Genomic DNA, 15,855 nt, shown 5'->3' on the forward strand with positions numbered 1-15,855 from the left:
TTTCTTTGCTGTAATGTCATCTGTATTCTGCCTGTAAACATGTGATGTATGCAACCATCTCCCATGAAAAGTATGGTTGCGTCCAAAATGGCACTATAACCCTATGGGCTCTGATCAATGGTAGTGCACTATAAAGGAAATAGGGTGGCATTTGGGATGCACCCTGAGTCTGCAAAGCCACCTTTTGTGGTTGGCACACAGGGCAAATTGCAGCAGATGCTTGGAGGCAGGCCAGAGATTGATAGTACCACCACCAGTAGCATGTGCTGCTATGTGCTTTGAGTTAATATGAAGCCTATGCACTTTGCATTCACTCAAAAGGAAAATGTAATTTCACAGATGCATTTCTGAAATGGGTAACTGCCAATGCCTATCCGAGATCTGTTGGCTTTAATTGTCAATCATTACTCGGTACTTTACCCTGCAGCTTAGAGACTGCTGCCATATGTACATAGCTGTCATCAAGGCAAAGGGTGGCTACTTTGAAGAATCTCAAAATGTATTTTGATTTGTTTAACACTTTTTTTGGTTACTACATGATTCCATATGTGTTATTTCATAGTTTTAATGTCATCACTATTATTCTACAATGTAGAAAATAGTAAAAATAAAGAAAACCCTTGAATGAGTAGGTGTCCAAACTTTTGACTGGTACTGTATGTATATATATATTCCGGTCTCTGACATTGCTCAGTCTGATATTACTAATTCCTTCAACATTTTGGGGATTTGTGTGTATTTGTTAGGTATTACTGCACTGTTGGAGCTAGAAACGTAAGAATTTTGCTGCACCTGCGAAAACATACAAAATATGTTAACGCAACCTTTCAAATTTTATTTTGAATCGTCAGTCATAGCCCTGGTCAAAAGCTGTGTACTACAGTATATAGGGAATAGGGTGCCGTTTTGGACTCTGCCATAGAGTGGTATCCCCTTTGACATGTTCGACTCTCCCGAGCTGCTGCTTATCACATTAAAAGGAAACACTTTACTCTCATAATGGAATTCTAAGAAAGACTCTTTCAATGAAATGCACATACAGGTATGCATCAATTCATTTCTACAAACAGAACATGACACATATCTTGAGAGGGGCAGAGAGATGGCTAGAATAGAGGGGGTAGACAGAGAGAAAGAAAGACAGCTCTCTCTATTCTACCTCTCTCTGTGTCTCTTCTCACCTCTGTGATGGTGATCAAGAGCAAGCGGGTGGAATAATTATATACAGGCGAGAGGCTCAATGGGAGGAAATGAATTGCATCGCCAAAATAACACTCGGTGGGCTGAGTGCAAGAACGAGACGGATCCAAACAGCCATTATGATAATAACAACATGAATGCTGCTGTTGGTAATTACCAAGAGCAGACAGGGAGCCTCAAGGACAAACCCCCATGTCCCCTATCCCTCTAAGAGCTGATCTATGACAGCTTTAGACTGGGATTAAGATGTAACAGATGCAAAATCAATGGCTGGTACAGATAGTGCCTGTTCAAACTTGGGTGGAAAGACGGGTTTTTGTGTCTTGTTATCTATGGTAGCTCTGAAGAGAGGACTATAAGAGAATTTGAGAAAGATGGCAGATGGGAAAATCACAGAAAACAATAATGGAAGGCCAAAATTACTTGTTTTTCATGTCATGTTTCGCAGAAAGGCAGAGCGGAAGTGGAAAAAGTCCAAGTTGCAGGTTCATTATGATATTCTGAGAGAGCAACTTGGCATGCATAACAAGGTGTCACGAACCGGCTCGAAGCCCGTAACAAAAAGGGAGACAATATGGAGATAAGGAATAACAAAAATACATTTTTGAACTAAAGTAAACTATAACAATGGTGTATGTAGTCAGTAGTGTAAGTGAGTGGTTGCGTGCATAGATGTGATAATGAGGGGTGTTGAAAGTTGCCAAAGCAAACAAACAAGGGCAAGCAAACAAAGCAAGCAAACAAAGCAAGCAAACAAAGCAAGCAAACAAAACGGCCACAACCAAAATCCAACAGTGTGTCTGCATGGAGAGAGTCTCCTCAATTCCCTGTGGCTCAGTTGGTAGAGCATGGTGTTTGCAACGCCAGGGTTGTGGGTTCGTTTCCCACGGGGGGCTAGTACGGAGAAAAAAAAAGAAAAAAAAAATGTATGAAATGTATGCATTCACTACTGTAAGTCGCTCTGGATAAGAGTGTCTGCTAAATGACTAAAATGTAAATGTAAAAAATGGAAAGATGTATTTATCCTGGGACACACCCAGGCCCAGGTGTGTCCCATTCGCTGACGACCCTCCCGGCTCCACCCACAAACATCCTATTAAGGGAAACAAAGCGAAAAGAAAGAACTCAGCAGACAGAGTGGGAGGGTCATCACAAAGGCAATCCAACATGCCAGACGGGTGCATTTTTTTTACTTGATCACTAATAATCAGAATAATTCGAGAGTGCTTTTCTCGACCATTGATGGCCTGATAAATCTTACCCCTCCAAACCTATGTGAACTTTCCTCAACATCTAAATATGATGAGTTTGCAGCAGATTTCAGAGATAAGATAACATTAGGCTGGGTATCAGTCAAGCAAGACCTGATGAGAAGTTTGATGATTATGTGTCCTAGCCTACCACACAAAGGCATTATGGATTTATTTTCCCTGGTTGACACAGACATGTTCAGGAAGGTGGTATCATAACTTAAGACTTCAACCTGCCTATCCCCACCACCTTCTTCAAATCGGTTTTAATTGCATATCTGAAGAAGTGCAAGCTTCACAGGCACTTTCTACTGCACTAAAAACTACTATGGTGAAACCCCTTCTGAAGAAAAGTAATCTAGATTCTTCAGTTTTTAGCAAATTACTGCCAATCTCCAACCTTATATTCTTAAGCCAAATTTTTAAGAAATTGGTTTTCAAACAGCAAAATTATTTTTTAAGCGCCAAAGGTATTTAAAAATAAATTATAATCTTGTTTTCGTGCCCACCACAGCACAGTGCCATGACGTTGCCCTGTTGGGTGAGGTGTATGACCCCCATAAACACCTTTCCCCCTTTTCTCTCCACTCTACAGAATGGACTTTTGGAAAGCCCTTTGTTAACATAGAGAGAGTATTGTAACATCAAAAGGCTGGGGAATGGAACAATATTCCTGTAATCCAACCTGTTGGAAGTGTCCGTTGGTACTTAAAGAATATGATGTCAGGTCAGTTGGTGTCTGAGACATTACATCTGATGATAGGACGACATAAGTTGTATCTTGGAAAGTCTACATATTCTAGTTCAGATTCACATGGAATTGTTTTGCAATTTAAATGTTTAAATATGAAACTATTTGTGAAAAGATTAAATGTAATTTTAGCTTCTAAATGAGAGAATTGTTTGCATAAGTAAACTATGCTCACTCAGTGGCCACACCCAAGTGAACAGACATTGGTTGAGAATAATGAAACACGCCCTTCTCTCCCCCAATACAAAAGCCCGTTGACGGAAGTCAACCTCAGTTCCCAACGACGTGAGGACTGGTGTCCATATGTTTAAAAGGGCTAATTTCAATGTGGAGGTGACGATCACCAGACTGGAAGAATGAATTTCTAGTAGACCAGCTAGAATTCAGTGCGAGCTGATTATGGCAAAATGGTATGAACTTTGAACTCTTATTCTCTGAAGAAGAAGTGATACATCCTAGAAGTCGAGTTATCAGCTGCAGCTGTAAACGTACGTGGCCTAGGAAAGGACAGACAATCTCCTAATAAGAACGACAGGGTACAACGTATCCGCCCTACAACACTACGACCAGACAGATTCTACAAAGGACAAGGGCAATCTCTGCTGGGCAAAACAGTCTTCCATTTTTGACCCATCTATCGAAGCGCAGCTCAGTGTAAATATATATCTTGCGTTTGCCTTTTCCGAATGGGCTGTTATTAGATGCATAAGATTCTGTATTTACGGAAGTATGGCTTCTCAAGGTCCGATAGAGACCCAATTCCCTTTGTCCCTCAGTCTTCTCGCTCTTTCATTCAAATCCAACCCCCTTTCTTTGTGTAACCAGCCGTCATATCGGTTTCATCTGCTAGGGACTTTTTCTTTTATGACATGATTAGTAATTTATGTGTGATCCAGCCTGTGTATATGTAATTCTGTGTGATTATTTAGGTATTTAGTAAATAAATAAATCAGCCAATTTTTGTATTGCTGATTCAACTTGTTAGCCAGGGTTCATAAATATAACCAAGTACTTATGACAATCAGAATGAGACTGATAGGTGACAATTAATAATTGACTGCTATTGATATAAAAGATTTAAGAGTTTATTCAGAAGATAGCAGCTCTATAAACACTCTTCCGTGATGCCCCAGGGTATTAACGAGTTATTTGTTGCATGGTTTAATTGAATCACGTAATCAATCAAACGTTAGGTAATCGATTTGATAAAATAGCATGTCATAATAATTTAATCAGTCAGAGATACGACAACAGAGACCACCTTGGTTAAAGTGGTAAATCATCTTAGGGCCAGCACAGATACCAAACAGCTCTCTGTCCTTGTACTCTTGGATGTAAGTGCTGCATTCGACACTGTTGACCACGATGTCCTTCTGGACAGACTAGAGAGGTGGGTTGGCCTCTCCGGTCCAGTTCTAAATTGGTTTAGAACCTATTTAAACGGTCAAGAGTTTTTTGTCACCCTTGGTGAACATAACTCAGAGAAAATACATATCACATGTGGCATTCCACAAGGTTCGATTTTGGGTCTGGTACTGTTCAGTATATATATATGTTACCCCTTGGCAGCGTTATCAGACAGTACAGCATTGATTTTCACTGCTATGTAGACGATACACACCTTTACATTTCTGTGTCACGAGAGGATTTTAGATCCACAGATACGTTTTTAGGCTGTATTAGTGATTTAAATACTTGGATGGCTCACAACGTCCTCCAGCTAAATCAAGACAAAACTGAGGAACTTATTATTGAAGCCAAAGCACAGAGAGAGAATCTGGTCACACATTTTAATTCACGGACAATAAAGATAAAACACCAGGCAAAAAACCTAGGTGTTATTTATATTCTGAATTCAATTTCGAATCACACATTATGTCATGGTTCCACCCGTCACCAGAGGGCGGCAGAGACCGTCCTAGAGACATTAATGAGACTCAGGTGTGTCCAATTGACTTATTATTGGTCTCAGTGAAGGGGCAGTAATTTGGTTTAGGAACTATCTTTCTGACAGAACACAATGTGTAAATACTGACAATCACAAGTCTAGCTTTCTTGAGATTAATAGAGGTGTGCCACAGGGTTCGATTTTAGCTCCTGTGTTGTTCTCAATTTTTATGAATGATTTGGGAAATGGGATGCAACCAGCAAAGTTACATCTATATGCAGATGATACAGTTATATATTCATGTGCTCCTTCTCTGGTTAAGACTGCTTTTCAGTCACTGCAGGCCTCACTTTATGGTCTCAAACTAGTCTTGAATGTACAAAAAAATAATAATTCATGACCTTTACCAGAGTTAGCACTCAGCCAGAGAACGTTAGCATTGTCACATCTAGTGGCTTATCCATTGAAAAAGTGTCATCCTACAAATACTGAACCTACAAATTTGGTTGGATGACAAGTTGTCCTTTCAAGTTCATGTGGATAATCTTGTGACAAAGCTTAAATTGGAATTTGGTTTTTATTTTCGTAATAAGGCTTGCTTCCCGCTTATGGCTAGAAAGAAACTTGTTCAGGCCAGTTTTCTCTCTGTAATTGATTATGGTAACTTGTTGTACATGCATGCAACCTCCTCCGTCTTATAGAGACTGGACTCTGTTTATCATGCATCCTTGCGCTTTATTACAAATGCCAAGTCACTCACTCACCACTGCACATTGTACCAAATGGTAGGTTGGACATCACTTTATATGCGCAGAAAGCTACATTTGTATGTGCTCATCTACAAAGCCCTTTTGTGTAAACTCCCTCTTTACGTCTGTAGTCTGGACTCCTTCCCCACCAGCAGTTACTGTACCCGATCTGCTAGGTGATTGCTACTTAAAGTCCCCAGAACATTCACAGTATTAGGCAAGACTGCCTTCTCTTCTTGTGCCCCAGACACATGGAATAATTTACGATCCATGCTTCATCTAGATATGTTAGTGCCACTGAATGAATTTAAAATATTGATAGGAGACTCTGTTACGGAGGAGTGTAAATGCTTTTTTTAGGCTGGATCATGTTGTTGTAATGTATTGTTGTATGTTTTAATTATGTAATGTATTGATTGTTGCTGACTTCTTCTGTGATTGCCAACAAGGGTTTTGCCACCAAGTACTAAGTCATGTTTTGCAGGAGGGGTCAAATACTTATTTCCCTCATTAAAATGTAAATCATTTTATAACATTTTTGACATGCGTTTTTCTGGATTTTTTGTTGTTATTCTGTCTCTCACTGTTCAAATAAACCTACTATTAAAATGATAGACTGATCATTTCTTTGTAAGTGGGCAAATGTACAAAATCAGCAGGGGATCAAATACTTTTTTCCCCCACTGTGTGTACCCAGTAGGTCCATCAGGTCCTATGTCGCGTGTCTTTTTCACTATCCCAAAGCCTAGGACCAAGAGACATGGAGAGGCAGCCTTTAGTAATTATGCCCCCAGCCTCTGGAATAGTTTGCCAGAGAACCTGAGGGGGGCCGAAACTGTGGACATACTTAAAAAAGATCTTAAAACACACCTTTTTAGCTTTGCTTTTCCTTAGGGTGCTTTTTAGTCATTCAATTGTTCCTTTATTTTTTATCCTCTTATGTTATATAGTAAATATTTCTGTTTTTAATTCAATTTTTCCTGTGAAGCACATTGCGTTGCATTCCATGTCTGAAGTGTACTGTATAAATCAAGCTTGATTTTATGTTTAGGTGAATTAATGCCATTGATTGGCCATGATCATCACAGTGTGAAACAGGTGGTCTATATGTCACATGCTGGTCAATGGCTATTTATCTTGGCCTTTCTTCTATGTGATTTGTGCACACAATTTATAATGTTCACAATTCCCCATTCACTCATTTATTTCTGGTAATCAATGGCATCTGTCATCTGGTTGGCTTAATAATTGATCCCTTCCCTGGACTCAGATGAAACCTATCCCTGGACCAAAAAGCACTTGGAGATCCTCTGTTGAGACTGTTTTTTGGTCCAGGGGTGGAATGGCCATCTGGCATTTCAGGCAAATACCAGATGTGCTCTTCCATTTTCAGCCCAGTTGGCCTGTCTAACTAGATTTTTTTTCTGCGAATAATGATCATTATCTGGCTTCAAGCAGAAAAATTGAAAAATATGGGCCAGTGTTTTAGAAATGCCAGGGCTAATTTCTGGTCCCAGTCCATCCCTGCCTATCCCTAGGCTTAATCTGTCCCAGGGGGCATAAGGTGTGTCCAATAGTGTCTGTGCACTCATGATTCAATTACCCATGAGTCTATGTTACCGTCATCAGTTTCAGGTTCGTATTGACCTGGATTTAACCCAGAGTCAATTTCATAGTCGAGTCGATGCACCTTGGCCATAGGGTGAAGGTGAGTGTAATTGACCAGTAAAGCCAGGCGCGGCTGAAGAAAGGAGTTGGATTCAGACGTAGGGACGCAGACATAATGTATCTGGACGGTTGCACACCGGGCGATCATTATTTCTTACAATGACTGACTAATGAGGGTTTGAAGGTTATACGATGAAAATGGTATCCAGTGTTTTGAAACGGTTCTCTGCATTTTCACTATTGCTGTCTTCATCAAGCTTTTAGCATCCTGCTATGCCACTGCTCATACCCTACCCCCCTCTGCTTTGCAATTAGTTCTGCTCTTTTATTCAGTTTCATTTATCTCTGTGACATGCCATTGCCAAAACTGTCTTTGGGTTTAAAGCTGGAATCCTTAGCGGTGAAACTGCCACATCGCCTGGGAGCGATCACTGGCGCTGTTTCACCTTTCACGGATCCCAGCTTTAAACTGCACTTGTTTTTTACTTTGATTTTGTTCATAAAATGCTTCACATCAAATATTTCCTGAGCCCTTTAAAAAAAACTACAGCTAACTAAGTTTTAATAGAGAAGATAGACTGTGTGTGTGTGTGTGTGTGTGTGTGTGTGTGTGTGTGTGTGTGTGTGTGTTAGGCCCCATATGACAGACACATACAGGCTGTCATCATCTTGTGTGGACAATTATGGCCTCATAATTTGCAATAAATTATATAGTCCTATAAATAGAATAAACCAATTTGTAAGATGGGAAACAACATATTTGGTATGGAAATATAGATTATCTAGCCTAGGTAGGGGGTGGGTGAATTTAGTTTTGGGTTAAAAAACAATAAAATCACCAGGAATTCAGCAAAAAAAATATTTTTTTTTAGGAAATCTGTTCAACAAGTATTCCTACAAATAAATAAGAGACATACTTGCCTTCAGAAAGTATTCACACCCCTTGACTTAAAAAAAAGATATGTGTTACAGCTTGAATTTAAAATGGCTTCAATTGAGATATAGAGAACCAGCAAGATGGTGCCGACAGACATGGCAGCTCTGCTTCTAGCACACACAAACAGCCGGAAATAACTTTTGGATATCAGAGGGGCGGTAACTCACCAGCAAGGCGACCAGGAATACGACTTTCCCGAATTGGATCCTTTGTTCGCATGCAATTGAACTTATCCCAGAGGCTGCTCCAAGACGCCGCCGGCGGAGAAGAGGTATTCGGAGTGGACTTCTAGTCCGACTCAGGAGGTGGACACATCATCTACCACTTCCGATTATTGTCTCTGGACAATAAAGTAGATGAGCTCAGGGTGAGGATCTCCTTCCAGAGAGACATCAGGGACTGTAACATACTCTGTTTCACGGAATCATGGCTCTCTCCGGATATACTGTCCCCGTCCATGCAGCCAGCTGCGTTCTCAGTACATCTCGCAGACAAGAATAAAGAACTCTCTGGGAAGAAGAAGGGCGTGGTGTATGTTTCATGATTAACCACTCATTGTGTGATTGTGATAAGGTACAGAAACTGAAGTCCTTTTGTTCACCCGGCCTAGAATACCACCGTATTACCTCCTAAGAGAATTATCTTCGGTTATAGTCACAACCGTGTATTTTCCCCCTCAAGCAGATACCATGACGGCCCTCAAGGAACTACAATGGACTTTATGCAAACTGTAAACCACATATTCGGAGGCAGTATTTATTGAAGTTGGGGATTTTAACAAAGCAAATTTGAGGAAAATGCTACCAAAGTTTCATCAACACATTAACTGTAGTACTCACGCTGGGAAAACATTCAACCACTGCTATTCTCTCTTCCGGGATGCCTATATAGCCCTCCCCCACCCTCCCTTTGGCAAACTAGATCACGATTCCATTTTACTCCTCCCTTTCTAAAGGCAGAGACTCAAACAGGACGTACCTGTGCTAAGGTCTATTCAACGCTGGTCTGACCAATCGGAATCCATGCTTCAAGATTGTTTTGATCACACGGACTGGGATATGTTCCAGGTAGCATCGGATAATAACATTGATGTATACACGGTGACAGAGTTCATCAGGAAATGTATAGGGGATGGTATTCCCACTGTGACCATTAAAACCTACCCAAACCAGAAACCGTGAAAAGATGGTAGCATTTGCGCTAAAGGTGACTGGAAACATGGTCGAATACAAACACTGTAGTTATTCCCTCCGTAAGGTAATAAAGCAGGCAAAACAGAGACAAAGTGGAGTCGCAATTCAACGGCTCAGACACGAGACGCATGTGGCAGGGTCTACAGACAATAACGGATTACAAATGGAAAACCAGCCACATCGCAGACACCGACGTCTTGCTCCTAGAAAAGCTAAACACCTTCTTCGCCCGCTTTGAGAATAACACAGTGCCATGGACGCGGCCCGCTACCAAGGACTGTGGGCTCTCCTTCTCTGTGGCTGACATGAGTAAGACATTTAAGCGTGTTAAACCTCGTAGGGCTGCCGGCCCAGACGGCATCCCTAGCCGCGTCCTCAGAGCATTTGCAGACCAGCTGGCTGGGGTGTTGACGGACATATTCAATCTCTCCCTATCCCAGTCTGCTGTCCCCACTTGCTTCAAGATGTCCACCATTGTTCCTGTACCCAAGAAAGCAAAGGCAACTGAACTAAATTACTATCGCCCCGTAGCACTCTCTTCTGTCATCCTGAAGTTCTTTGAGAGGCTAGTTAAGGATCATATCACCTCTACCTCACACCCCAGACCCACTTCAATTTGCTTACCGCCCCAATAGATCCACAGATGATGCAATCACCATTGCACTGCACACTACACTGTCCCACCTGGACAAGAGGAATAGCTATGTAAAAATGCTGTTCATTGACTATAGCTCAGCCTTCAACACCATAGTACCCTCCACGCTCATCATCGAGCTCAGGGCCCTGGGTCTGAACCCTGCAAACAAATCAATCATCAAGTTTGCAGATGACAACCGTAGAAGGCCTAATTACCAACAATGACGAGACAGCCTACATGGAGGAGGTAAGGGCCCTGGCTGAGTGGTGCCAGGAAAATAACCTTCAACATCAACAAAATGAAGGAGTTGATCGTGGACTTCAGGAAAAAGTAGAGGGAGCACACCCATATCCATATTGGTGGGACTGCAGTGGAGAAGGTGGAAAGCTTCAAGTTCCTCGGCGTACACATCACTGATGATCTGAAATTGTCCACCCACACAGACAGTGTTGTGAAGACGGTGTAACAGCACCTCTTCAACCTCAGGAGGCTGAAGAAATTTGGCCCCTAATCAAATCAAATTTTATTAGTCACATGTGCTGAATACAACAGGTGTAGACCTCACTGTGAAATGCTAACTTACAAGCCCCTAACCAACAATACAGTTTAAAAAATATGAATAAGAATAAGAAATAACAGTAACAAGTAATTAAAGAAAAGCAGTGAAATAACAATAGCGAGACTATATACAGGGCGGTACCGGTACAGAGTCAATGTGCAGGGGCACCGGTTAGTTGAGGTAACATGTAAATGTAGGTAGAGTTATTAAAGTGACTATGCATAGATGATAACAACAGAGAGTAGCAGCGGTGTAAAAGAAGGGGCGGGGGGGGGATGCAAATACTCTGAGTAGCCATTTGATTAGATGTTCGGGAGTCTTATGGCTTGGGGGTAGAAGCTGTTTAGAAGCCTCTTGGACCTAGACTTTTCACTCCGGTACCGCTTGCCGTGCGGTAGCAAAGAGAAAAGTCTATGACTAGGGTGGCTGGAGTCTTTGGCAATTTTTAGGGCCTTCCTCTGCCACCACCTGGTATACAGGTCATGGATGGCAGGAAGCTTGACCCCAGTGATGTACTGGGCCGTTCGCACTACCCTCTGTAGTGCCTTGCGTTTGGAGGCCGAGCAGTTGCCATACCAGGCAGTGATTCAACCAGTCAGGATGGTGCAGCTGTAGAACCTTTTGAGGATCTGAGGACCCCATGCCAAATCGTTTCAGTCTCCTGAGGGGGAATAGGTTTTGTCGTGCCCTTTTCACGACTGTCTTGGTGTGGTTGGACCATGTTAGTTTATTGGTAATGTGGACACTTCAAGGAACGTGACACTCTCAACCTGCTCCACTGCAGTCCCGTCGATGAGAATGGGGCGTGCTCTGTCCTCTTTTTCCTGTAGTCCACAATCATCTCCTTTGTCTTGATCACATTGAGGGAGAGGTTGTTTTCCTGGCACCACATGGCCAGGTCTCTGACCTCCTCCCTATAGGCTGTCTCATCGTTGTCGGTGATCAGGCCTACCACTGTTGTGTCTTCGGCAAACTTAATGATGGTATTGGAGTCGTGCCTGGCCGTGCAGTCATGAGTGAACAGGGAGTACAGAAGGGGACTGAGCACACACCCCTGAGGGGCTCCTGTGTTGAGGATCAGCGTGGCGGATGTGTGGTTACCTACCCTTACTACCTGGGGGCGGCCCATCAGGAAGTCCAGGATTCAGTTGCAGAGGGAGGTGTTTAGTCCCAGGGTCCTTAGCTTATTGATGAGCTTTGAGGGCACTAAGGTGTTGAACGCTGAGCTGTAGTCAATGAATAGCATTTTCACATAGGTGTTCCTTTTGTCCAGGTGGGAAAGGGCAGTGTGGAGTCAATAGAGATTGCATCATCTGTGGATCTGCTGGTACGGTATGCAACTTGGAGTGGGTCTAGGGTTTCTGGGATAATGGTGCTGATGTGAGCCATAACCAGCCTTTCAAAGCACTTCATGGCTACAGAAGTGAGTCATTTTGGCAGTTTACCTTAGTGTTCTTGGGCACAGGCACTGTGGTGGTCTGCTTAAAACATGTTGGCATTACAGAATCGGACAGGGAGAGATTGAAAATGTCAGTGAAGACACTTACCAGTTGGTCAGCACATGCTCGTAGTACACGTCCTGGTAATCTGTCTGGCCCTGCGGCCTTGTGAATGTTGGCCTGTTTAAAAGGTCTTACTCACATCGGCTGCGGAGAGCGTGATCACACAGTCCTCCGGAACAGCTGGTGCTCTCATGCATGTTTTAGTGTTATTTGCCTCGAAGCGAACATAGATGTAGTCTGGTAGGCTCGTGTCACTGGGCAGCTCTCGGCTGTGCTTCCCTTTGTAGTCTGTAATGGTTTGCAAGCCCTGCCACATCCGACGAGCGTCAGAGCCGGTGTAGTACGATTCGATCTTAATCCTGTATTGACGCTTTGCCTGTTTGATGGTTTGTCGGAGGGGATAGCGGGATTTCTTATAAGCTCCTGGGTTAGAGTCCCACTCCTTGAAAGCGGCAGCTCTATCCTTTAGCTTAGTGCGGATGTTGTCTGTGATCCATGGCTTCTGGTTGGGGTATGTATGTATGTATGTACGTACGTACGTACATACGTACGTACGGTCACTGTGGGGATAACGTCATCAATGCACTTATTGATGAAGCCAATGACAGATGTGGTGTATTCCTCAATGACATCGGAGGAACATATTCTAGTCTGTGCTAGTAAAACAGTCCTGTAGCCTAGCATCTGCTTCATCTGACCAATTTTTTTTATTGATCTTGTCACTGGTGCTTCCTGCTTCCTGCTTAAATTTGTGCTTATAAGCAGGAATCACGGAGGATAGAATTATGGTCAGATTTGCCAAATGGAGGGCGAGGGAGAGCTTTGTATGTGTGTGTGGAGTAAAGGTGGTCCAGAGTTTTTTTCCCTCTTGTTGCACATTTAACATGCTGATAGAATTTTGGTAAAAGGGATTTAAGTTTCCCTGCATTAAAGTCCCCGGCTACTAGGAGCGCCGACTCTGGGTGAGTGTTTTCTTGTTTGCTTATGGCGGAATACAGATCATTCAATGCTGTCTTAGTGCCAGCTTCAGTCTGTGGTGGTATGTAAACAGCTACTAAAAATACATATGAAAACTCTCTAGGTAGATAGTGTGGTCTACAGCTTATCATGAGATACTCAGGTGAGCAATAGCTCAAAACTTCCTCAGACATTGTGCACCAGCTGCTATTTTCAAAAATACGTAGTCCGCTGCCCCTTGTCTTACCAGACGCCGCTGTTCTATCCTGCCGATACAGCGTATAACCAGCCAGCTGTATGTTGATAGTGTTGTCGTTCAGCCACGACTCCGTGAAGCATAAGATATTACAGTTTTGAATGTCCCGTTTGTAGTTTAATCTTGCGCGTAGGTCATCGTTTTTATTCTCCAAAGATTATACGTTTGCTAGCCGAATGGAAGGAAGTGGGGGTTTATTCGATCGCCTATGAATTCTCAGAAGGCAGCCCGCCCTCGGGCCCCTTTTTCTTCACCTCCTCTTCACGCAAATCACGGGGATCTGGGCCTGTTCCCGAGAAAGCAGTATATCATTTGCGCTGGGCTCGTCAGACACGTTAAAGGAAAAAAAGTATTCTGCCAGTCCATGGTGAGTAATCGCAGTCCTGATGTCCAGAGGGTGGTGCGGTCTGCCCAACCCATCACTGGAGGCACACTGCCTGCCCTCCAAGACACCTACAGCACCCTATGTCACAGGAAGGCCAAAAAGATCATCAAGGACATCAACCACCCGAGCGAAGGCCTGTTCACCCTGCTATCATCCAGAAGGTGACGCCAGCAAAGCTGAGACTGAGAGACTGAAAAACAGCTTCTATCTCAAGGCCATCAGACTGTTAAATAGCCACCATTAGCTGGCTACCACCCAGTTAATCAACCCTGCACCTTAGAGGCTGCTGCCCTGTATACATAGACATGGAATCACTGGTCACTTTAATAATGGAACACTAGTCACTTTAATAATATTTACATACTGCTTTACACATTTCATATGTATATACTGTATTCTATTCTACTGTATTTTAGTCAATTCCACTTAGACATTGTTCATCCTAATATTTATATACTTCTTAATTCCATTATTTTACTTTTAGATTTGTGTGTATTGTTGTGAATTTTTAGATATTACTGTTGGAGCTAGGAACACAAACATTTCGCTACACCCGCAATAACATCTGCTAAATATGTGTATGTGACCAATAACATTTGATTTAATTTGATATTGTGTCACTGGCCTTCACACAATACCCCATAATGTCAAAGTGGAATTATGTTTTTAGACTCTTGTACAAATTAATAAACAATTAATAACTGAAATGTATTGAGTCAATGAGAATTCATCCCCTTTGTTATGGTAAGCCTAAATAATAAGTTCAGGATCAAACATTTGCTAAGTCACATAATGAGTTGCATGATCGTGTTAAACATGATTTCAATGACTATATCATCTCTGTACCCCACACTTAAAATTACCTTTAAGGTCCCTCATTCGAGCATAGATTTTCAAACACAGATTCAACCACAAAGACCAGGCAGGTTTTTCAATGCCTTGCAAAGAAGTGCACCTATTGGTAGATGGTGAAGTTATTAATTACACTTAGGATGGTGTATCATACACCCATTCACTACAAAGATACGGGTGTCCTTCCTAACTCAGTTGCTGGAGAGGAAGGAAACCGCTTAGGGATTTCACCATGAGGTCAATGGTGACTAAGTGGCTGTGATAGGAGAAAACTGAGGAGAGATCAACAACATTGTAGTTACTCCACAAGAGTAACATAAATGACAGGGTGAAAAGGAACACTGTACAGAATAAACATTTTCCAAAACATGCATCCTGTTTGCAATAAGGCACTATAGTAAAACGTCCTTAATACAAAGTGTTATGTTTGGGAAAAATCCAACACAACACATTTTTTATTTTATTTATTTTATTTCACCTTTATTTAACCAGGTAGGCAAGTTGAGAACAAGTTCTCATTTACAAAATTTACATCACTGACTACCACTCTTCATATTTTCAAGCATGGCAGTGGCTGCATCATGTTATGGGTATGCTTGTTATCTGCAAGGATGAGGGTTTTTTAGGATAAAAAGAAACGGAATAGAGCTAAGCACAGGAAAAATCTGAGAAAAAACCTGGTTCAGTCTGCTTTCCAACAGACACTTGGAGACAAATTCACCTTTCAGCAGGACAATAACCTAAAACACAAAGCCAAATACACTTTTTTATTTAACTTGGCAAGTCAGTTAAGAACAAATTCTTATTTACAATGATGGCCTACCCCGGCCAAATCCTCCCCTAACAATTGTGGCCAGCTATGAACAGCCGCGCCACTAAGGAGCTCCTTTCAAAGACGACATTGAATGTTCCTGTGCCTAGTTAGTTTTGACTTAAATCATCTTGAAAATCTATAGCAAGACTTGAAAATGTCGGTCTCGCAATGATCAACAACCAACTTGACAGAGTTTGAAGAATTTAAAAAAGAATAACGTGCTGTGGTGGATATTATAAAATAAGTATTTGCTGGAG

This window comes from Salmo trutta, chromosome 9, assembly GCF_901001165.1.
Source record: "Salmo trutta chromosome 9, fSalTru1.1, whole genome shotgun sequence".
In the NCBI taxonomy this organism is placed as follows: domain Eukaryota; kingdom Metazoa; phylum Chordata; class Actinopteri; order Salmoniformes; family Salmonidae; genus Salmo; species Salmo trutta.